Here is a 24,930-nt window from a genome sequence, read left to right as displayed (position 1 = left end):
GCAGACTTCAAGATCTTTTACAATGGAGATCAGTATCATTATTTGTACTGGGGTACTGAGGTACAGAGACTTATTCAGGGTCATGCAGTAGGCCAGTGGCAAGAACAGAATCCAAGTGCAGGTATCTGTACCTAGCTAGATACAACACAACCTCCATCTTTAGAGTAACCATTGTGTAACTTTAAGCAGTCCTTTTCAAACCATCACTTGAGTCCAGTAACAAAGTCCTCCAAACTTTTAGGCAGTCTCCTTTTTCTCATAGTTCTAACACCATAAGAGGCAGGAATGAGAGTAAGCTGTGGAGCAATTCCCACTACTATAGATTGGCCATCATCTATTGGAGTCATGGATGTTCTCCTGTTCAACATGGAAATCAGCATTCTCTTGTTCAGCTGCTTGTTGATGAGTTGTGGACAATCTTGAAGTGTTCCATTTCTTTCCATCTATTAACACAGCAGAATCTCCTCAGATTTCCCTTATCTGTAAAGGACATGAATATCTTAAATGTCCCTTTTTGACTCTGTACGGTAGCCTCACATGAACAAAACCTCTAATTTGAAACTTGTGAGGTTTAGAACTTTTCTTGAGATCCATCTGTATTGCTCTTGTTTGTTCTTAACATGTTCATTAATACTTTCATCTGAAGGTTGATGGGATGGGAAAAAGGGAAACTTGACCATTCGTAAGTCGGGTATTGGCTTTGCACCATCTTAACAGTTTAAAGGGGATACTCCTGTTGTTGAGTGTGGGGTGGTCCTGTAAGCAAACAGTGGTTCATGTAAAGCTTCTTTCCATGGTGTCACTTGAAAACATCTTTCAGCAGTCTGTTCATTCTTTCAACTAGACCATTAGCTCTTGGATGGTATAAATAAACCATTTTGTGTTTGATACCATTGCTACTGATATATTTCAGCAGAGGACAATTGCATTCCACTGTCAGTTACCAGTTCCTTGGGGAATCCTTCTCCAGTGAAGATTGATAACATGAATCTATTTCAGTGGTAATCTTTCCAGCGAATGTAACTTCTGGCCATTTTGCCATTACTATGGCAAATCTTTGCATAATAGAATGATCTTCACAAGGTCCCATTGTGTCAAAAGGCAGTTTCTCCCATAGACAGTTGGGATAGTCAACTGGTATGAGAGGGAGGCTGAAGGTTTTCTATGACTTATCACTATTAGCCCAAGCCATTCAATTTGTGATTACTTCCTCAACTTGCTCATTCATCCGTGGCCACCAGAAGTCTTGTCACAATCACCTTTTCATTAAAGACATCCCTAGTTGTCCTTCATGTGCCAGGTGAATCAATCTTTCTCTTAGAAGTGTAGGCACAAAATGATCAATTCTCAAAACCCATTCATTTACAACTCATGTGATAGGTGTCTGTACGGATGCAAGTGTTCTGGTGTCATCGTCTTGTAATGCCAGCTGTTGACTGTGTGACTCTTTAGGTCCTGAAATACCTTGACTTCTCTCACGGCTATTGCCAATTCTGTGATCGCTCCTTGAGTCATAAAAATGATTTGTGCAATGGCAATATCTTCAACTCTCTAGTATACTCTCATCATAAGGTGTGTGAAAAACAGACAATTTGCAGTGGTGTTCTTGGCACCTGGAAGACACACTGACTAGAAATCAAAGTTTGGTGGCCCATCTGGCAACCCTTGATGTTGCTCAGCCAGAACCCTGCATGGTGGATAGAGCCAAAAGAGGTTTGTGGTCAGCTCTTTAGATAAATCTCCTACCACATAGGTAGGTTTTGAAGTGTCTACTGCCCAGAAATGCACCAGAGCGTCTTTCTCAGTTATGAAATAAGATTCTTCCAGATCATTCATGGCTCTGGAGGCAAGTGAAATACTGACTGCATGTCCATTTTTTAGCTGAGTCAAGACAGCACCAAGACCTCACAAGCATCTGTTTTAACAAAATAAATTTGTTAGTCTCTAAGGTGCCACAAGTACTCCTCAGTTTTTTTGTACTGATCACAGTAAAACAATCACTCAAAGAGGAGATTCTGAAACAATGAAAAGAAGATATAATTGAACTAGTTGATTCAACAAAATGGGTTTCTCCTGTCGTTCTCTCCAGGAAGCCTAATGCTGCCATCTGCATGTGTGTGGACTTGAGAAGCAAGAGTCTTTACGACCCTTGATTTATCCTCTGTGTACCAGTTCCCCTTAAAGGAAGGATCCCACAAGCACTCAGCTTTCAGCATCTGAAGGTTTGTTCCAATTCAAATGGATTCTGTATGGGCTAACCTCTGCAGTGTCTGTATTCCACAGAATGATGTATATGATCTTTGGAGAGACAAGGCTGTTACTTACATTGAAGACAACATTCTAGCATATGGCAAAGATGATTCCAAACATATCATCATGACAAAGGTTCTAGAAAAACTTCAACAACATGGACGTACCATCAGCAAAAATAAATGTCAACTCTGTCCAACTCAGTGATATATCTAGGAAATAGTATCTTTTGGAATGGCATACAACCAAAACCAGACCCAGGAAAAGCCATTTGGGAAGCACCAGAGATGGATAACATGGACAAACTTCAATCCTTATTGGGATTATGCAAATACTATTCAATCTTTATACAGCAATTTGCTTTGCATCATCTCCTTAAAAAAGGATGTGGGGTTGGAATGGCATGAAGCATGCAAGAACAGCTTTAACGAGATAAAATATGCAATTTCCACCAGCCTGTTTATGTGGCCATCGCTTATTAGCACTGTAGTGTCCAGGAAGTGGATCTCTTGTGTGGACTGGTCCAGGCTGAGGTTGATGGTGGGATGGATATTATTGAAATAATGGTGGAATTCCTCAAGGGCTTCTTTTCTATGGGTCCAGATGATGAAGATGTCATCAGTGTTCCATAAACACATAAACGCCACCCTATACCGGAAACCTACTGACCGCTATACTTACCTACATGCCTCCAGCTTTCATCCAGACCACATCACATGATCCATTGTCTATAGCCAAGCTCTAAGATACAACTGCATTTGCTGCAATCCCTCAGACAGAGAAAAACATCTGCAAGATCTCTATCAAGCGTTCTTACAACTACAATACCCACCTGCTGAAGTGAAGAAACAGATTGACAGAGCCAGAAGAATACCCAGAAGTCACCTACTACAGGACAGGCCCAGCTAAGAAAGTAACAGAACGCCACTAGCCGTCACCTTCAGCCCCCAACTCAAACCTCTCCAGCGCATCATCAAGGATCTACAACCTATCCTGAAGGACGATTCCTCACTCACAGATCTTGGGAGACAGGCCAGTCCTTGCTTACAGACAGCCCCCCAACCTGAAGCAAATACTCACCAGTAACCACACAACTAAAATACTAACCCAGGAACCTATCCTTGCAACAAAGCCCATTGCCAACTCTGTCCACATATCTATTCAAGGGACACCATCATAAGACCTAATCACATCAGCCACACCATAAGAGGCTCATTCACCTGCACATCTACCAATGTGATACATGCCATCATGTGCACCTCTGCCCTGTACATTGGCCAAACCGGTCAATCTCCATGCAAAAGAATAAATGGACACAAATCAGACATCAAGAATTATAACATTCAAAAACCAGTCAGAGAACACTTTAATCTCCCTGGTCACTCAATTTCAGACCTAAAAGTCGCAATTCTCCAACAAAAAACCTTCGAAAACAGACTCCAATGAGAAACTGCTGAATTGGAATTAATTTGCAAACTGGACACCATTAAATTAGGCTAGAATAAAGACTGGGAGTGGATGGGTCATTACACAAAGTAAAAACTATTTCCCCATGCTAATTCACTCCCCCCCCATTACTCACACCTTCTTGTCAACTGTTTGAAATGAGCTATCCTGATTATCACTATAAAAGGTTTTTTTTTTCTCCTTCTGATAATAGCCCATCTTAATTAATAGGTCTCATTACAGTTGGTATGGCAACACCCATTTTTTCATGTTCTCTGTGTATATATATCTTCCTACTGTATTTTCCACTGCATGCATCTGATGAAGTGGGTTTTAGCCCACGAAAGCTTATGCCCAAATAAATTTGTTAGTCTCTAAGGTGCCACAAGTACTCCTCGTTTTTTTTTTTTCTGATTCAGACTAACACGGCTACCACTCTGAGACCTGTGATTGGTATGTTTCACACTTTATGCTGTACAAGCCCCACTTTTTTTTTCAAGCTGGATCTTGTATATGAACTTTTTTGCAATGTCTGTGGCATTGGTGAAAACTTCCAGAAACTCCGTGATGATTCCTAGCTGTAGCCTATCCTATATTTGCAGGACACGTTCAGTACTGTTTGGGTCTAATATCATCTAAAGATCCCTTTCATGATTCCATTCTCATCGCCAATTCATTTTGTACCTGAAACTGTGTGAGGAACACTTGGGAAGCTAGATAACAGCAACGGTAAAGTTAATTCCCCTCAGTCCTTCACAAAGCTCTCAATCTAAATTCTCCTCTTCTTCTCTCCCCTCCTCACGTTTGCCCTCCCACTTTCCAAGGTGCATCCTGGGAGCTGTAGTTCCTGGACCCAAAGCTACAGGAACCTCGAAGGAACAAACTGACCAATGCAAACTGGTATAGATGCAGCTAGATAGATATAACACCAAGTTTTCTGAATACCAACCCCATTTAGGCTGCTCTGCCTCCCCTAATGATGGTCTTCAGAGTAGGAATGTTTGTGGGATAGGTGTTCAGAACTGTCTTTAAGGAAGAAAAGAAGAGAATGGTTTACTTTAAGGGATAATGATATACTACCTAATGGAAATGTTCACTTATGCCCTTTCCATCCTATTAGAAAAGGAGTGGAAGGGGGCGGGAATGAAAGGGAGAGAAATAAAACCCAAACCCAAAGGTGAAGCAAAAAATTTCCATTTGAACTGAAATTAAAATTTTGGTTGGCTTAATTGAAAAAAAAAATTAAAATTTCTCATTAAAAACATTGATTTTTTTTTCCCAAATAAACTCTGTTCAGTACTATGAATATGTGAATTTGGCAATTCCACCCATGTGCATTAGAATGTTTCCGTCCCGATTTCTTAACTCTACTATTCTAAAAAACATGTCTTGACGACAAGGTTTGCTATTGATGTCTTAGTTAAGGAGGCCTTTGCTAGCTCTGAACACCAGCTAGGTCTCTTGAGCTCCACAGGACAGTGGCTCCACCTGTGCAGCTCTATAGCTAAGCCAGTCTTCAGCCCATCTGCTGTTCAGTGAACTTTCAAATACCATTGTGTAATGTGGATGGAGTGTGGCATTTCCTTGCTTCTGTCTTCTCGTATGCAGAGTCTTCTCTACTTGCGGTTGCACAGAATTATAATTGTACCGGAGGCGTGGTTATAAAATATGACTGTGGCCCTGCAGCCCATATTCTTCATAGTGATATTATTATGATTATAGCATACCGGTAATTATGATTTACTTAATGCAAGATGAGTCACGTAAGGTGTCATTGGAAAAGTTATGATTTGTAGAATATAATCCTATTTGTATGCATGTATCATTTTTGTATCTGAGGTTATAAATACTGACGATGTATCTGTACTTCAAATGTAGTTCCACCTGGGTAACACTCACTAGACAAGATTCAGGGCAATAAGCCATTAGGGAAAACAATAGGCCTTAGAGGCTTATCTCCCACCTGGTGAGCCTTCCTGAGAACACTCCAGACAGCCTGAAAGTAATGGCTGCTATGACTCTACAAGGACATGTGACCAGGCCACATGGTTCTGGACTCCATTTTGGGATGTCACTATTTGTCCACAAACCGGTCTGGGAACCAAGTTTTGAAACAAAGGGTTCCTGGCATATGCTAAATCTATATAAGGCAGGGACTGCAATCATCTGTTGTCCTTCACTGCCCACACAAGAGGATTCCTGGAAACATCTGAGGAACAAAGACTGAACTGGGGGAAGTGCTAGACACAGCATGTGAAGAATTTTGGGAGGACTAATTTTGTCAATGCTGTATCTGGGGGAAATCTGCCCCCACAAGGTGGGGTGTCCAGAGGCTCTGACTCCTGAGAGGGACAGCATTCTTGAATGCTGGGTAACCATGGCCACAGATAGATGGAATGTTGTAGGAGATGTCATCATTTAGTCTACATTCAGCCTTTGGCGCAGAAGTCCTTTCTCCTGAACACCATATAAAACTCCTGAGGTTCTTGAAGTTCAGCTGTGGACTATTATTGGTTTATTTTGATATTTTTGTTAGTTTCCTGTCAATAAATGATTGATTTTACCATATCCTGGATTTTAAATGTACTTAAGCAGATGAAAGCCTCATTGACAAACTCATAGGGATATTATAACTACTGCTCAAGGGTGTGTGGAGGATAATCAGTTCATGTTTATAAAACACATGAAAGATGCTATAATTACTTTTTAAAAAAGATGTAGTGAACCCATCCTATAAAATTCTTTTTACGGAGCAGCTTCATTATATCTAGAAAAATAGTTTGCATGTGGCAGGGATCAGAACAATTCTAGACTTTTATGGTACTCTGAGTTATACAAGGCTAAAGTTCACTATAAAATAAAAGGATCCACTAAAGTTAGATATAATAAAATATGCAGGAGTTGTTTAAGACCACTAGTACAATAGTGGAGAATATATTCAGCTAAGGTGGTTTTGTTCTAAGGTTTTGTACATTCAACCTTATTGCATGCTTTATGTGGAATCTTTACCCTGGAGGATAAATTACTCTGTGTGTGTGTGTGTGTGTGTGTGTATATATATATTACACACACACACACACACACACACACACACACACACACACACACTCACCTCTCCCACTCTTGAAATGCAGCCATTTGTGTTACTGATATATTCTGCTGCTATTACTTGACTGGAGTTTGTTCCCTGATTGCACAGCTCTAGTAGACAGGTACCAGAGGATGAGAGTTCTGTTTTGCAAAGGATTTCAAGATTTTAAAGTCTGGCTTACTTCGAAAGCAGAGCTAAAACTGAAAATGTCAAAATTTTCCATGAAGGAAAATCCTTCCACTCCTCCTGCCAATTTGTCTTGAGTCATGTTTTTTTGACCAAAAAATCAAAATGTTTCGTTTTGATTTTGACTTTTTAATTTATTATTATATTGTAATTAAAAAATAAAATTCAAAACAAAAAGTAGCTTCCAAATGAACATTTAAAAGATGGCATTACAAAAAAGATGAACCGGGACATTTTGACATTGTCGACATCCCTCTGCAGGTCCTGCCCCCTCACTCCCTCTTTTTAAAACAAAATTTTGGCAAATTGACTTGATATTATAAAGCATTTTGACTTCAACAGACCTGCATATTCCAATGGAATATGGTATCACTGATGTTTCTTCAGCTCTGCTATCTACCATGATATGCTCAAATGTATCCAAAGTGGATATTTATGATCCCAAGCCTGGGATCAAGGAACTTGTACTGGAAAATATGTGGGGGGGGGGGGAGGGGGAACCAACAGTTTTCTTTCTCAGATCGTTGGTTTTTCTGTTTGTTTGATTTTTGGGTGCGGAGATGGTACAGTCCTAGGTGTATTTTAAAAATTCAAAATGCTCTTAATTGAACATAAGCCATCAGACTTGTAGGTTACTTTAAGGCATATGTTCAAAACTTGACATGTAAAATTCTTATCATTTAAGTGAGTTACTTATTTAGTTTAAGAGCCCACAAAACTTAAGAGCTCTTCCATAAGCTTCCACAGATAAGACTTAGTTTTCTTCCATACTTGCTCTTATCTCTCAGCACATGTGCCTGGTGTAAATGTATCTATAGCCAAAACAGAACTATACAGGAAAGTCTCAGTGCTATTAATTTCTTTGTTGAATCAGGGCCTCATAGGAAGCAGAATTATGTAGTTATAATTTTGACATCTACCAATACATACATCACAGATCCACATGAAAAATGACATGCATGCAGTTATTTAGAAAGCAAATACATAAAAATATAGTAGTAAACAATGAACAGAGGAAAAAAATCCCTGAAATCTAGTGTTTCAAAGAATGTTGGTTTTTTTTTACCTTACCTGCCTATGGGTAACTCATATTCAAAAGTATCTAAAGCCTTTTCTGGTGTACAAACGACTCCTGTTAAATGGGCATGTTTAACTTTGCAGCAGATTCATAGCAAGTTTTTTAACAGAGCTACTGGTTTTTAAAAGATGTATTAAGGTCATTCGGTGTAAAGGTGTTTAAAATCCCATCCACAGTCCATTTTGTTTAAAAAAAATTCAAAACAAAGATGTGACTGATTGTTGGTTTAGGAGATACTATGGAGTCATTTGTAGAAGGAACCTCTATGTAACTCCCAACTTTAAAGTAACTTCCTGGGATGTCTTTGGGTGCTTGAGATTGTCATGGTGGGAGGAACGTTTTAAAATGAAACCTATGTTTGTCATGGTCCCTGGGTAGTCTTCCCCTTCTGAGACCCTTTTCCAGTCACCTAAGTGCATCCCTTTCCAGTGGCAGGCCTGTGCCTCCATTTCTCTTTGGTGTGGGTGGGGAGGAGCCTGGAGTGCAAACCAATCACTCCCCAACTGGGTCTCTGTGTTACACCTACCTGGTTGACAACTGTGTTACCTAGCAGGTCCAACTGGGCCTGAACCCTGTGGTCAGTAATAGCAAGCAGTGACACACAAGCAGTTTCTCCAAAATAAAGTATGATTTATCTTGCCCAAATGGTACACAGAGCTCAGAAAAGCAGATTTAAAATAACAAGCATACCTATAGACATATTTTCTAACTGATGCTTGTCAGTCCTCTCCAGCCCCTACTTAGACATGACTTAGTCTTGAAGTTACAGCTTTCGTCCAAACCTGATTCTCAACCAGCCAGTCTACCTGTCATCCCCACTGCATGCTGACTCTGTCTCTCTGTCAGTTTTCTGCTGAGCTGACCATCTCCCCCATCCCTTCCTGCCAGGGGCACCTTTTCCACCACTCATGGTCTTTTCTCTCAGCCTCAGTCTTGGAAGATAAAAACATCCTAATTTGGATGGAGCCAGGTAGATTCTTCCCCAATGGCCCAGCCATGGTGATCTTAATTCCTTTGAAACAGGGTCATCATTTACCCTTCCTGGGTTTCTTAACCCTTTACAGCTTTCTTTGATTTGACTATGCATTCATACAGATAATACCAAACTGAACAGGGTTATACATAATATTAATAAAGAAACAATACAGATGCTTTCCCAGTTTGTCAGAATGTTCACATCCAAATTTCACAGTTGTGCCCCTATCTCCATAACAGACCAAAACATAAACCTGAATCTGAAGAACTCTGAATGCAGGGGATTTTCTGATTTTCACAGCTTCAGCCCATCCATACTACCAAAGTCACAATCCAAATGAGAATAAAGGTAAATAAAGCAGAGCTCCACACGGACCACTTTTTGTCATTGGGTCATGGAGGAGACACAAATGAAATACTAGATTATAGAGTCCAGACAAAAGATCAAAAAACCAAGGAGCTTGGAGAGAAAAAGTCACAAATTTTAGAAGCCAGTAAGGGACATGAGCCCGTTAAAGTGACAGATGAGGTAATAAAAAAAAAATTAAAACATTCAAAACAAAAAGTGGCTTGCAAATGAAGACGCTAAATATTTTATGCCAAAAATGAGTAAATGGGACATTTTGGCATTGGCGTCTCTCAGTTTGTTAGGCTTTTTGTTTGCTTGTAGATAACAGAGTCCAGAGAAAATATCAAAAAAACAAGGAGCTTGAAGGGAAAAAGTCAGACATTTTAGAAGCTGTTAAGTGATATGAGCCAGCTAAAATAATAGATGAGTTGGGTTTGGCCTGAATTGTTTTCTGGCTCAGTTGCTAAAGGATTCATTTTCCTGGGGAGGATGTAAAATGTCCAGAGCCATTATAACAGAGAAGATAATAGCATTTAGTACTATTAAAAGTTATCAGGCATCAGACCAACTGGAATACAGTCTGTCAGTTCTGAAGGGACTTTGCAAAGGAAAACAAGATTCTCTTTTGGCAGAAGTTTTTCATAGTTTGTCGAGGACACTAGCCTCCAATATACCCCTCCCTTTAAAAATGAGCACAAGGCAGAAATATCTATGAGACAGTATAGAAGAACTTACCACACAGAATACCATGATCCAGGTGCAGAAGTCCCAGTTAGGAGGCAAAAATCTCCTAGGACATGAGAGTACTATAGTTACCTACTCCAGGCTGGCCTGCTGCACATAGTAAAATCAGAACTATAATGTGAATATCTTCACACTGCCACGGGCACTCCCAAATAGGCCCTCCTACATACAAGTAAAGATAGAAACTAGATTCTTGCACAGGAGTCCCAAGGTTCAAACTGGGTTTCAGATGGGTAGGAAAATCATTGCTAAGTGTAAGCAGCATTATCTAGTGAATAGAGTCTTTTCTGGATAGAGTAAATGACCTTCAAGAAGATACATTAGCTTCAAAATAGCTGAATTTGATCAACTAGAGGGAATGAAAATAATGAACTGAAAAAAAAGTATTCCCCACTGATTGGATTATGCTGTACTTATGTAGCTTTAATTAAGCAATTCAATGCAACAAAATATTATAATCAGGTAGCAATAAACCCAGAACTTCAATTCCAAATAATAGGAAGGGCCTTCTTTAAGATACCAAAGTCAGGGAATTCCAACAAGGTTCACTCTCTGTGCATAACCTGACCCCAGGTGCTTGTAGTAGGAACTGCAGCATACCAGCATAGAGAGATGCTGTAGAGATGAAACCTGGATCCCACATGCTTAGATGTTTTTGTATTTGTTTCATCATGACTGGGTTGGGGAAATGTGTTTTTTGTGGGACAGACTTTATGGCATTTTTTCACACTTTCTGGTTTGCAAAGCATGCCTCTTATGTTACTATTCATTGTCATTCATAGTATCAATTCATAGTCATTCAAAATGACAATGAATAGTCATTGGGCCAGAGCACACAAGTGAGAACTACTTTAGCTTGGTGGTTGTGGCGCACTCTGGCAATGTGGGAGACCTCATGTCAAGTCCCTGCTCTAACGACTATTTAATGAGTTATGGAGTGCAACTGCTCCAACAGGCGAGATTAAGAGAATCTCCCCAGAAAATCCCATAACTCAGTGACGAGGACGCTCACCTATCGTGTGGGAGACCCAAGTTAAAATCCCTTTGTGTTGGGGAGACTCTGACAGTCCCCACATCCCCTGGGAGTGCCCTAACCATGGCCAAAAGTTCTGAGGATGAATCCTCCTCCCCCTCATTTTGTGAATGGCAACTAAGTCCCAAACAAATTTTGGGGACAAAGTATTTTGCAAATTCACATTTTTTTTCTGTGGGTCAATGGCCCGTGACAGAAAAAAGGTTCCCCACTCCAGATTCTGCACCCCCAGCTGGAGTCCTCACTCACCCCCTGGTGCCCCAACCTCCTGCCCCAGCCCTGATCCCCCTCCTGCCCTCCGAACCCCTTAGTCCCAGCCCGGAGCACCCTCCTGCACCCCAAACCCCTCATCCCCAACCCCACCCCAGAGTCTGCACCCACCCCCAGAGCCCTCACCCCCTCCTGCATGCCAACCACCTGCCTCAGCCCAGAGCCCCCTCCTGCACTCCGAACTCCTCAGTCCCCAACACCCTGCCCCAGCCTGGAGCCCCCTCCTGCACACTGAATGCCTCATTTCTGGCCCCACCCCTGAACCCACACTCCCAGCCCAGAGCCTGTACCTCCTCCCACACCCCAACTCCTGCCTCAGCCTGGAGCTCCCCACCATACTCCAAACCCTTCGGCTCCACCCCTGAGCCCAGAGCCCCCCTCCTACACCCCAAACCTCTCATCCCTGACCCCACCCCAGAGCCCACACCCCCAGCTGGAGCCCTCACCCCCTCTTGGATCCCAACTCACTGCCTCAGCCTGGAGCCTGCACCCACTCCCACACACCAAGTCCCTGAGCCAAAATGAGCGAGTGAGTGAGGGTGGGGAGAGTGAGCGACAGAGGAACGGGGGATGGAGTGAATGAAAGTTAAGATTCCCACCTAATCACATGGCTCCAGATGCTAGGACTTCAAAGAAAACACCAAACTTTCCTAGTCTCCCTATAAAATCACCACTGTAAATCTAGAATAATCCAATCCACTTCAGTGGTGCTATTCTGGATTTACAGTGGCATAAATGAAGGCAGAATTTGGGCCTATAACTTTATAGAGTAAAAAGAAAAGGAGTACTTGTGGCACCTTAGAGACTAACCAATTTATTTGAGCATAAGCTTTCGTGAGCTACAGCTCACTTCATCGGATGCATACTGTGGAAACTGCAGAAGACATTATATACACAGAGACCATGAAACAATACCTCCTCCCACCCCACTCTCCTGCTGGTAATAGCTTATCTAAAGTGATCACTCTCCTTACAATGTGTATGATAATCAAGTTGGGCCATTTCCAGCACAAATCCAGGTTTTCTCACCCTCCGCCCCCCCCCCACAAACTCACTCTCCTGTGTGGAGGGGCGGAGGGTGAGAAAACCTGGATTTGTGCTGGAAATGGCCCAACTTGATTATCATACACATTGTAAGGAGAGTGATCACTTTAGATAAGCTATTACCAGCAGGAGAGTGGAGTGGGAGGAGGTATTGTTTCATGGTCTCTGTGTATATAATGTCTTCTGCAGTTTCCACAGTATGCATCCGATGAAGTGAGCTGTAGCTCACGAAAGCTCATGCTCAAATAAATTGGTTAGTCTCTAAGGTGCCACAAATACTCCTTTTCTTTTTGTGAATACAGACTAACACGGCTGTTACTCTGAAACCTGTTTTTATAGAGTAAGTTTTCTAGAATTAACGATATGTGATTTTACAGGGCTCTCTCACTTTTGCTGATGGGGACAAGCACTGCACAGGAATGATCATACTGTGGTTTATCATCTCATTTGTTTGTTTTGTATGATTTTATTTTTTAAATTTCTCCAGGCTCTGATTTTATGCCATCTCCTTGTCTAACAAAAAATTGATTTTGTATTAGCATATGAAACAATGATCTCCTCTGTTTATGATACATTTCCAATCATCTCTAGTTATTCCCATTTTCTGTTGGATGGGCAGAGGTACTAACATTTCCTAGCATTGCAGATCACACACAAAAAGGGAGCAGTTTACAGTGGCTAGAAAGGCTATAGGAATTTTTCCGTCATCTCATTAAACTATATCCTTCCAGCACCTTGAATAGCACCATTAGCTCAAGATAAACACCCCAGGGATAATAAAGGATTTGCAATGAGTGTGGTTCACCAGCCTTTGGCTACTAGAGAGCCAGGGTACAACCGCTGGGACACGTGATTAGAACTGTGCAGAGTGGGGCTTTAGGTGGTACTATCATGTTGCAGCCAGGGCCCAGGAGCAGACAAGGTGTTCCATGTAGATTAATTCTCCCTTCAGACTCTTGGGAGGGGCATAGAGAGCGCCAACTCTCATGCTTTTATCACATTTACTGCAGGTGGCAGAGAGGCTGCCTCCAGTAAAGATGGCCACTGTCTCCCTCTTCCTCCCTACACCTATCTTGTTCTCCTTAAAACTGAAGCCAAGAATGCCCGGGAGGGGGGGCTCTAAAGTTAGGAACCTGTAAAGAGTGAGGAGACAGTGGAGTGTAAGGTGCAGGAGGTAGGAGTGGAGAGCAAGAGGGAGAACTTGGTGTGACATAGGAAGATACTGAGTTGAGATGGACATGTGGGGTGCTATAAGAAACTGGGGACAAGAGAGTGTGAGGAGGACACTGAGGGGGCAGCAGAAGGAGATTGGAAAGAAGCAGCTGATGGGATAAACAAGATGGGTTGCAGGACGTGGCAAAGGGAGTGTGGAGTAGAGAAGGAGACCGATGAACACATCTCTTAAGGCTGAAGATATAGAAATCTGGAGATTTTATGCATACAATCCAATACCCTAATTTGCATAATTAATTACTAATCTGGTTTCATTAAGTAAGGATCCTATCAGTGAATTTTGCACGGAGGGGACATTATCAGGGATTGGACATATGGGGAGCAGCTGGAGACGAGGTGGGGGTTGGCTTCACGTCACTGATATACTCCAGCCCATCACACCAGTCAGAAATCTATACACTATTGCTTTGGGGGAAAAAGGACTAATCCTGTTCTCTGACAGGCCCCAACATTCTGTGTGTATGTAACCCTTCTGCCAGGCCGAGTTGATGGTGGATCACAGGTATCTCCTGAGCACTCTGCGAGCATTTGGCTTCGGACCCCAGTTTGTGGGTTTTCTCCAGTACTGTACGCCTCCGCAGAGTGTCTGGTCAGGCTCAACTGGACCCTGACTGAACCGGTCAGCTTCGGGCGAGGAGTACGGCAGGGGTGCCCCCTCTCGGGCCAGCTGTACGCTCTGGTGATCGAGCCCTTCCTCTGTCTCCTCTGTAGGAGGTTGACGGGGTTGGCACTACGGGAGCCGGAGCTGCGGCTGGTCCTGTCGGCATACGCCGACAATGTGCTCCTCGTGGTCCAGGACCCGGGCTACTTGGCGCGGGTGGAGGCTTGCCAGGCTGTCTACTCGGCAGCCTCCTCTGCCCTGGTCAACTGGATCAAGAGCTCTGGCTTGGTGGTAAGGGACTGGCGGCAGGCGAGCTCCCTCCCACCCGCGCTTCAGGCCATCCGGTGGAGCGCGGGTCTGCTGCTCTATCTCGGCATTTACCTTTCTGCCACGCATCCGTCTCCGCCAGAGAACTGGCACGGTTTAGAGGGCAGGGTGGTAGAGCGGCTCCAGAGATGGACAGGACTACTCCGGTGTCTCTCCCTTCGAGGGAGAGCACTGTTGCTTAATCAACTAGTCCTGTCCATGCTCTGGTACCGGCTCAACACCCTGGTCCCGGCCCCGGATTTCCTGGCCAACCTCCGGACGTTGATTCTGGAGTTCTTCTGGTCAGGACTGCACTGGGTCTCTGCAGGGGTTCTCCATCTACCCCTGGAGGAGGGAGGGCAGGGCCTGAAGTGTCTCCACACTCAGGTCCATGTCTTCCACCTCCAGGCCCTGCAGAGGCTCCTTTATGGTGCAGGTAGTCTGGCGTGGAGCATACTGGCACATGCCTTCCTATGCCACTTCCGAGTGCTCCGATATGACCGGCAGCTCCTTTACCTCCATCCGAGGGGTCTTCTGTGAGACCTCTCCGGGCTGCCAGTCTTCTACCAGGACCTCCTCCAGACCTGGAAACTGTTCACAGCGACCAGGTCCATGGTAGCCTCTGTGGGGGAAGATCTCCTCGCGGAGCCCCTGCTACACAACCCCCAGCTCTGTGTGCAGGTGGTGGAGTCCCCCTCGGTGCGCCAGAGGTTGGTCCTGGCAGAAGTTACCAGAGCTGGAGACCTCCTGGACTACGACCAGGGAGACTGGCTGGATCCCCTGACGCTCACTCAGCGCATGGGGGCTCTCCAGATCTCGTACTCCCCTGCGCGTACTTCAGGAGGTGAGAGCCGCTTTGCCGTCCGCTGCTCGGTTTTACCTCGACCGGGTCCTACGAGAGGGTGCTCCCTGTCCACCCTCCACCCCAGGCCCTCCGGACCTTTTCATCGGGCTCCTGCCCCGTGGACCCGACCGACCCCCCTGCCCCTTCACCGTGAGCCGACTACGCGAGTTGCAGCCGGTCCGGTTCCAGACCGCACCAAAGAAACATCTTTACACGCTCGTGCTCCACACCCTTCACGTCCTCACCCTCGCGTCCTGACCTGACACAAAGTGGCGGGACCTCCTGCCACCTCTAGAGGGTGAGGAGCCCCGGTGGGCCAGCCTATATTCCACCTGAGTCCAAAGGCCCACCAAGGATATCAGTTGGCGGCTCCTTCACAGGGCCGTGAGCACAGGTGTGTACTTGGTGCGGTTCACCCCAATCCCGGACACCTGCCCCTTTTGCGGCATGAGGGAAACCCTAGTGCACGTCTACCTGGAGTGCGCCAGGCTGCAGTCCCTATTCCGGCTCCTCACGAATATTTTGTTAAGATTTTGATTGCTCTTTTCCCCTCACCTCCTTATCTATGCACTCCCTGTCCATGGCCCCACTAAGTCACGAGACCTCCTGGTCAACCTCCTCCTGGCCCTGGCTAAAGTGGCCATCTATAAAACCAGGGTGAGGAGGTTGGCCGATGGAGTCTCCTGCGACTGTGGGGCCTATTTCCAATCCTCTGTCCATTCACGCTTCCGGGCAGAGTTCCTCTGGGCCGCGTCCACTGACTCCCTTGATGCCTTTGAGGAGCAGTGGGCGCTGTCCAGGGTCCTCTGCTCGGTGTCCCCATCCGGTTCCCTTCGTTTGACCCTTTGACCACACTTCTGTCCCTGTTGTTCATTAGTTGTCCCCCGTAATTATTTGGTTTTCCAGGTCCTGTGGACCCCCCTCTTAGGCTGGGGGGAGGATCCTTTAGCAGTGGGCGGGCAAAGCCCGCCCACTTCCTGGATCCCAATAAGGCCAGGCCGAGTTGATAGCAGCATGGGCTGGGTTCAGTACACAGGGGTTCCCTCTCATCAAAGCAAATGCAAAACTGGCTTGAGCCCCCACCCAGTGACCTGGGAAAATCTTACACACACCCCTGGGTGCTTCAAAGAGGCAATACTTCCCCCCTCGCAAGCACAGAGTCTCGGTGTAGCAGAGAATCTTTAATAACATGAGGTAAATGACATCAGCATTAAATTGGGAAAACACCACAACAAGGGTTCATCAACCAAACCATGCACAAAGACCCACCCCAGCAAATTGGGCCATGTGCTTTCCCTCAGGTTCTTGAGTCCCACAACCCAAACGTCTCTTGAGTCCAGCAATCCAAAAATCACCCAAAGTCCAAAAAAAGTCCAACAACCCAAAAGTCCAGCCCCAGAGTTCAAAAGTTCATCTGCAGAGTGTTACTCCCCAGTCTGGGTGAAAATATGCGTTGGGGGGGAGGGGAGGTAAGCGGCACCTTACGTGATCTGAAGCCAACTGCCCCGCAGCTCCATAGGGCTTCACTCCGATCCGCTCCACAAGCCGCTCTGTTCCGCTCTACCCCACCAGCCGGTCCACGAACAGCTCTGCGGTGCTCCGCGTCCCACAAGCAGCTCCCGCTGCCCCATGAACTGCTCCAATCCGCTCTAGATCTTCAGGCTCCCCACTGCTTAACACAGTGCTCAGTGATTTCAGCTTGTAGTAGTGGGTGCCTTAGTGCTGGTGCACCATAAGGCCAAAGTGAATTCATCTCAGCACCTGTAGCTAGACTCTTAATAGACCCAAAATTAGCTCTGATAGTCTACAGTGGAGAGAGACAGAGGTGCAATTGATGTTTCAGACCTTCACAAAGGGGCCCACATCACCAGGTATTAATACCTATCTCCAACCTCTCTCAATTCACAGAGTTTTGGAGCCCATGTCCCTTGCCTAGCGAGTGTTACTTAGTTGATGGCGCGTCCCTCCATCATAACAAAAGGCCAAGTACAGTTCCACTGTCCTTGATTCCCATAATCAGGGTAATAACAATTTATTCTTCCTGCCCCAATAACAGGCACTGGGGATCCCACAGCAGCCATTTGGGCAGCTATAGCCTCATTCTCGGCGGGGTGGGTGTGCCTATGCAAATGAGATCAGCCCCTGAAGTTCTTTTCCACAACTTGCCACACCTCACCACCAGATGTCAGGGTGGAGCTCATCCTGACTCTGCTTACATGTACGTGCACATATTTTGGGTTGAACTGACTATGGAATATCAGGAATATGAGTTGGAATATCCTTTGTCATTCCTAATTCTCCAGTTCTTCAGAAGTCTACGCTAGGGTCTCAGTTTCCTACCATGTGAGCTGTTGTCTTAGTCTGATGTGCTTTGTAGCTGTGATTAACCCATCTTCTGCCTACGTAGCCATGTTTAAGGGAGTTATTTTATGAGGAAGGCTGTTGCTGTAGTTTAGAATCCAATTCCTGATTTGATCAGCTAAGTCCTTAGAAGTGGCTCTCTCAGCAATAGGACATATGAAGAGAGTTGGGAGGCATGTGTATTTCCTACTCATCATCCATATCCTTTATTACTGCACTTTATAATGTGATATGCACAACAGTATTTTGGGGAGAGCAGAGAATTGCTTTACAACTATTTTTCCACATTCTGCTGTGTGTGAGTGTTTTGGGGCAAACTTCTTTGGGGGTTGGCGTATTCTGTTTCAATCTGAAACCCTAACATCAGCATCTAAGAATCCTAGCAGTAGATTTTGCAAAAAGGTGACTTCAGGGACTGGACATCACAGGTGCCGACTTTCCAAAGTGCCAGGGGGTGCTCGACCCCAGGCTCTGCCCAAGCCCCGAAGCACCCACAGAGTCAGAGCCTATGCTGGACATAGGGGAGGGGCTGCACAGTAGGTGGTGTTGGCTGCACATCATTGTTATACTTCTAGCACGTCCCTGGGGGGGCATGGATCAGCATTCACATCGCACTCCCTGTCAGTACCTGGCCCAAATCGGGGAAGCTAATGATCCAACCAGCGGTCCAAATTCAGTGATGAATCCTAGTCACGTGCCACCTATGGCACGTTGCGCATATGCTAAGAAGAATCACATCACCCCACCAAGAAATCTATGCAATACTCTTTTTTTGGGAAAGAGGACTAATCAAGTTCTCTAATAAGGCCCAAGCAGTTTACTTGCTGTGTGTATTCTGGGTTGAGCTGATTGTATGGTTTCAATATCATCTGTCATTCCTAAACCCCCAGTGTTTCAAAAGTTTATGCTTCAATCTCAGGATTCTGTGGTGTGAGCTATTGTTTTAGTTTCAGGTGCCTCAGAGTTGGGAACATCCCATCTCCTGCCCAATTATCCCATGCTTAGGTGTTATTTTATGAGTTTTGGAATCTGGAGCTCAGCTAAGGATCAGAGCAGTTGAGTTAGCATGGAGGTGTCATGCTCAGCAGTACATTTAGAGAGTTGGGATTTACGTGGTGTTTCCTACATATCACCTATTTATCGTCAGCGCTGCACTCAACCAGGGGATTTACTCAATGACACATAGGATAAAATGGAGAACTAATGTTTTAGAACTGGGTGGTCACATTCTGCTGGATGAGAATTTGTTGGGCCCTAACTTGTTTGGTGGTTGGACTATTCTGTTCCATTCCTAATTATCCCATTTTCCCACCAGCCTAAGACTAGGCCCCAACATTCTGCTCTACGTTTTTCATTTGTTTTGATTTACCTAGAGCCAGGAGCAAATATTCAGTCTCATTCCTAATTACTCGTTTTCACATGTCTGCTAATGGACCCTCATATTCTTCTGTGTATTTGTCTTTTTAAATTTGAACCAATTTTTGCTGGGGATGTCTTGTTTCCTTTGTAATTATTCTAATTTTCCAGAAATGAATTTTTATTATATTTTGCCGGGAAAGGCGGCCCCTCCACTTTTGGAATCTTAAACACTTTGCATTGGGGTGACACTACCAAGCATTGGATGTAGCAGGAGCATGTCTGACATGGTATGCTGTCTTCCAGGTGCTAAGATACGGGATGTAGACCTGAGGTTGAAAAGGATCCTAAAGGGAGCAGGAAAGAATCCCCTAATTATCCTTCATGTGGGAACAAATGATACGGCTAGATTCTCGCTGGAAAGTATTAAGGGAGACTATGCTAGGCTGGGGAAGACACTTACGGAAATCGAGGCTCAGGTGGTCTTTAGTGGGACTCTGCCTGTTCCTAGAGAACGGCAGCAAAGGTGTGACGAGATTATGACTATCAACAGATGGCTTAGGCAGTGGTGCTATAAGGAGGGCTTTGGGACGTATGGCCACTGGGAGGCATTCATGGACAGAGGACCGTTCTCTCGGGATGGACTTCATCTGAGTAGGGAAGGAAATAGACTTCTAGGATGGAGGCTGGCACAACTGATTAAGAGAGATTTAAACTAGGAATTTGGGGGAGATGGTTGGGAGATGTCCAGATAATCTCCACGCTGGATTTTAGCATGGAGAGGGAAGAAAACGAAGTAAGAAAGGATACAGCCGTGGGTAGAAGAATGTATATAAGGAGGAAGGGCAGTGTGGATAGCAGTCTAATAGGTCATACTGGCTGTAGAATGACCGTGCCTAATAGAGTACAGAATGTGAGTGAGGCCAAACAGCAAAAATTAAGATGTGAGAAGCCTAGGTAACAAAATGGAGGAACTAGAGCTACTGGTGCAGGAAGTGAAACCAGATATTATAGGGATAACAGAAACATGGTGGAATAGTAGTCATGACTGGACTTCAGGTATTGAAGGGTATGTGCTGTTTAGGAAAGACCGAAATAAAGGTAAAGGTGGTGGAGTAGCATTGTATATCAATGATGAGGTAGAATGTAAAGAAATAAGAAGTGATGGAATGGATAAGACAGAGTCCGTCTGGGCAAAAATTACATTGGGGAAGAAAACTATTAGAGCCTCCCCTGGGATAGTGCTTGGGGTGTGCTATAGACCGCCGAGATCTAATTTGGATATGGATAGAGTCCTTTTTAATGTTTTTAATGAAGTAAATGCTAATGGAAACTGTGTGATCATGGGAGACTTTAACTTCCCAGATATAGACTGGAGGATGAGTGCTAGTAATAATAATAGGGCTCAGATTTTCCTAGATGCGATAGCTGATGGATTCCTTCAGCAAGTAGTTGCTGAACCGACTAGAGGGGATGCCATTTTAGATTTGGTTTTGGTGAGTAGTGAGGACCTCATAGAAGAAATGGTTATAGGGGACAATCTTGGTTCAAGTGATCATGAGCTAATTCAGTTCAAACTGAACGGAAGGATTAACAAAAATAAATCTGGTTTCAGAGTAACAGCCGTGTTAGTCTGTATTCGCAAAAAGAAAAGGAGTACTTGTGGCACCTTAGAGACTAACCAATTTATTTGAGCATGAGCTTTCGTGAGCTACAGCTCACTTCATCAGATGCATACCGTGGAAACTGCAGCAGACTTTATATATACACAGAAAATATGAAACAATACCTCCTCCCACCCCACTGTCCTGCTGGTAATAGCTTATCTAAAGTAATCATCAGGTTAGGCCATTTCCAGCACAATGGCCTAACCTGATGATTACTTTAGATAAGCTATTACCAGCAGGACAGTGGGGTGGGAGGAGGTATTGTTTCATATTCTCTGTGTATATATAAAGTCTGCTGCAGTTTCCACGGTATGCATCTGATGAAGTGAGCTGTAGCTCACGAAAGCTCATGCTCAAATAAATTGGTTAGTCTCTAAGGTGCCACAAGTACTCCTTTTCTTTTTGTCTTATGAAAGGAAACTCAAGGAGCTTGGCTTGTTTAGCCTAACTAAAAGAAGGTTGAGGGGGAGATATGATTGCTCTCTTTAAATATATCAGAGGGATAAATACCGTAGAGGGAGAGGAATTATTTAAGCTCAGTACCAATGTGGACACAAGAACAAATGGATATAAACTGGCCACTAGGAAGTTTAGACTTGAAATTAGATGAAGGTTTCTAACCATCAGTGGAATGAAGTTTTGGAATAGCCTTCCAAGGGAAGCAGTGGGGGCAAAAGATCTATTTGGCTTTAAGATTAAACTCGATAGGTTTATGGAGGAGATGGTATGATGGGATAACATGATTTTGGTAATTAAATATTCATGGTAAATAGGCCTAATGGCCTGTGATGGGATGTTAGCTGGGGTGGGATCTGAGTTACCCAGGCAAGAATTGTCTGTAATGGTGAATCATGCCCATATGCTCAGGGTTTAGCTGATCGTCATATTTGGGGTCGGGAAGGAATTTTCCTCCAGGGCAGATTGGAAGAGGCCCTGGAGGTTTTTCGCCTTCCTCTGTAGCATGGGGCTGGAGGATTCTCTGCTCCTTGAAGTCTTTAAACCATGATTTGAGGACTTCAATAGCTCAGACATAGGTAAGGTTTTTCGCAGGAGTGGATGGGTGAAATTTTGTGGCCTGTGTTGTGCAGGAGGTCAGACTAGATGATCATAATGGTTCCTTCTGACCTTAGTATCTATGAGCTGGGAAACATGTGGTACATCCTACACATAACCCTTATCCTACCCAGCTCCCTACCAGGGATCCTACTGGTAAATGTACAGTCTCAGAGGTAGTACATATGAATAGAGGTGGGGAAAGAGAGAACGCTTCCTACTCACCAGCCATATTTTGTATTCCACCCTATTTCAAATCAAGACAAGGTGCCTTTCTGGGTGATATGCTTTAGTCAGTCACAGGTTATTGAGTTCCGTACAGGAATAACAAAATTCTGTGGTGAGTGTGTAGCAGAGATGCCATCCTAATGTGCCCCTTCCTGGAGTGCTGATACAGAAGATCTGCCTCAGTTTCCCTACATAGTCTTCAGCCCACTTGCACTGGAGATGTGGCTTAGCCCTCCAGCCAAGTTGCTGCAGAGAATTCAACCCCTTCCAGATTAACTGAGTCCCTCAGTCAAAAACCAACCGAGACACCAGACAAACATAATCTTGACCCCAGCCCAGCTCAGCTCTTAATCCCCTTCCTGGCAGGCAGGCCCCCAGCTGCAACAGCCTGTCCTAACACTTAATAGGCTCCTGGATCTTAACAGGCCAATGAATCTAGGTCAGGCCCACCCTTCTACACAGGAGCTCTGGCAGGCTGCAATCTTCAGAGAGCTCCTAGACCCAGCCATGTTTCTTGGCCCACACAGGAGCAGCCTGTCTGCTCTCCTTCCCCATCAGGCCCCAACTAGTGGCCTTCCCTCCTTTTAAGTCCATCTCCCAGGCCTTATGCCCAGCACAGGTGGAGCAGAGCAGAGCTAATCGAGTCTATGTCTGGTGTTTAAGCCTTTCCTGCCTGTTTCAGGGTTTGTCAGAGTGTGGTACAGGAGGTCAGGCTTGATGAACTAATAATGGTCCTTTCTGGCCTTAAAATCGATGAATATCTTCGGTATTGTACCCTATCAAAAGCTCTACTCAGTAGCATGTGGTAAGCTGAGCAGGGGAGTAACTGAGTAAAGATGATTAGATTGGGACCAATGTAATTTCTCTCTGTTTTGGGTTGAACAGACTGTGTGGGGTGAATATCCCTTTCTTGTTCCCACTATCCAGCTTTCTGCAAGTCTGTGATTAAGTCTCAATACATTTCCATGTGTGCTTTTGTTTTAATGATCAAGTCTCTTCTTCTGTCTTTGACATAAAAAGTGGATGGTGTTAAGTGTCGTGTCTTACTCCTCACCCCTTGGGGATGATTTCTGATCACGTTGGGATGAGATTTTTCATATGACTGGACCCGACGTTCCTCTTATCCCTTAAAACGAGCAGGATGGAAAAATCTGCTATCAGATTTAAGCTATTAGTCTTAGATTCTGGCCAGCATTTTCAAAAGTGACTAGCAATTTTGGGTGTATCAGTCGTTGGGTGTCCAATTTGAGTCACGTTGAAGGGGTCTGATTTTTCAGAGGATAGGTGTTCAGTTTTTCTGATAATTAAAACCTGTTGAGGGAACAGAAGGGGGGTGCCAAACACTGAGGCACTCCAAATCACTATTTGCTTTTGAAAGTCTTGGCCTCTTATCAGAGAAGGTGGCTCTCACTTACATTGGTTTTAGTTCAGTTGAGGTCAGTGGAGTTGCTCCTGACCCACAGTGATGTAAGTCAAACCTAAGGGTCGAGTTCCTTCAAACAGACAAAAATCCTTTCACCATCTATTGGTTTGATTTTTGTCTTGGGTTTCAATGTGGTGCTTATCTCCTTTCTGTAGTAGAAAATGTTACTTAGCATGGGGATTATATTTCTCTGGCATCCATTTTATTGTCAGAGCAACATTTTACAAGAAGGGCTTACTTCTTGTTTGTCTGTATGTGGCTCAGCCATTGTATGGAAAAATGGTCTTGAGATTAAGGCATTGGTCTGTGGCTTGGGAGACCACTGTTCAATTCCCAACCTCATCTCAGCCTTACTGTGTGGCCTTGGTTTAGTGTCTTAAACTTGAGCCTCTCCCACTGAAGCCAATAGAAGGGGTCTCATTGAATTCAATGGCCATAGAATTGGGCTACAAGTTTGTCTAGCCTTCAGTTCCCCATTGTTAAAAAGGGGACAGTGATATTTCTTGACCTCAAGGGAATGTGAGGTTCTTGGGTATTATGGTGATGGGGACTAAGATCTCAGCTAGATTTTGTAAAGGAGCACAAACATTGTCCCATTCTAGGGAGCTTGTAGGTGCTAGTTTCCTAGATGAGGGTAAGGTGGATATGGGGCCAAGGCCCTCTCCATACCAGCTTGGACAGCTTATAAGGCACATCAGCGGCCCAGGGCCTGAGCTTAAACTTGATCTAACAATGGGCAAAGTCAATGCACATCCCTGATCTTGGCTGTACAGATGTACTCTGGAAAAGGAGGGTGGAATAACTTAATTATATCTCCTCTGTGCCCCCTTTTCAGAACTCATGCAGCTCCCATAGCGCTCGAAGAATGTGAGACATGGCGGAAATTTCCAATTGGAAGGAGCTAATCACAGCAGAATCTAAATAACCGCCCCTCATCTTACTATACACTGCTCTCTCATCAAAATACAAATCACTGCACTGCAACACACCCTGCGTATCAGGCATCAGACCCTCAGTGGTAATGGATATTAAAATTTTGGAATACTTCATACTTTAATACAACGTGTTTAATACCCATATGTAGGTCTGTAACCATTGCTCAGGTGTAACACTAGCGCCATCTAATGATCAACTACAATATAGTTAGGAGGTGCAGGAAGAACATGAAACATGGATGTCTGATTATTATTATTATTATAATTAAATGTATATGAGTAATACATGTATTTGTCCTGTTTGCTATTTTTTCAATAATTTTTTCACATAATCTTTTCGGTGAATCAGTTGCTCTTATGAAGGAGAGGTAATTTGCATAAGTAAAGTTTAGCTGAAAGCATTCTTTGGCTTAAATTCTTTGTGAAATATTACATTCACTGTGGCAAAGAATTACAG

At 44.3% G+C, this 24,930-nt stretch overlaps 1 long non-coding RNA gene across 1 annotated transcript in view; it reads left to right on the top strand.

The window, feature by feature from the left end:
• Positions 1-24,650, top strand: part of LOC144262524 (uncharacterized) — a 56,978-nt gene extending 32,328 nt beyond the window's left edge. Inside the window, exon 4 of the long non-coding RNA XR_013345539.1 lies at positions 24,374-24,650. This is a non-coding gene — a long non-coding RNA (uncharacterized LOC144262524). The remainder of the gene's footprint in view (positions 1-24,373) is intronic.
• The last annotated feature ends 280 nt before the right edge of the window (positions 24,651-24,930 follow it).

This window comes from Eretmochelys imbricata, chromosome 3, assembly GCF_965152235.1.
Source record: "Eretmochelys imbricata isolate rEreImb1 chromosome 3, rEreImb1.hap1, whole genome shotgun sequence".
NCBI lineage: Eukaryota > Metazoa > Chordata > Testudines > Cheloniidae > Eretmochelys > Eretmochelys imbricata.
The sequence above is the reverse complement of the archived record's forward strand: the minus strand, read 5'-3'. Positions and strand labels throughout refer to the sequence as shown.